Below are 658 nucleotides of genomic sequence, written 5' to 3' on the forward strand. Positions count from 1 at the left end.
GCTGGGAAATGAAGTCCCAAAGCGTCAGTGTTTCTTGCGAGACCGCCCAGAGCGCTGAAAGTAACTCGGCCGCCAGGGTCACAAGAAACTTGCTGGCAGCGGCGGCACTAGAACTACAGAGCTGTGACTGCTCGTTGGAGGTGTTCTAGCATCTGAAACAACTCTGCTTCCTGAACTGATATATATATATATATGTATCTTTGGTGACTCTATTATGCTGCCAGGATTAAGAACCACTGAGAATTCAAGTAAAGCAATGGCTCTCAACCACGTCTGTACATTGGAATCACTTGGAGAGCTTTAAAGATGACTGATAGCCAAGTCCCACCCCCAGCGATTCTGATTTAATTAGGCTGAGGTGCAGCCTTAAAGGTGATCTATTGATATTATCCCTAATCCTAGCTCTTTAAGGTACTCCCTTCCTTTACCTCCGTGGTTCTCAAACTTAGCTGCGCAGTCAAATCACCTGGGGGCTTTGAAAACTGCCAACGTCCAGGCTCTTCTACTGGCAAAAATGCCAATATCAGCAATCAGATCTTTAATGGTGAAAAGAAGGCATACTTCCCTCTTCTTACAGTGGAATTCTCATAGCACTTACAATCTGAGCCATTCGACTTGACTCTTACTTACTCAATGAACAAATGTTTGTTAAGCACAT

The sequence above is a fragment of the Pan paniscus genome, chromosome 6 (assembly GCF_029289425.2).
Source record: "Pan paniscus chromosome 6, NHGRI_mPanPan1-v2.0_pri, whole genome shotgun sequence".
Taxonomy (NCBI): domain Eukaryota; kingdom Metazoa; phylum Chordata; class Mammalia; order Primates; family Hominidae; genus Pan; species Pan paniscus.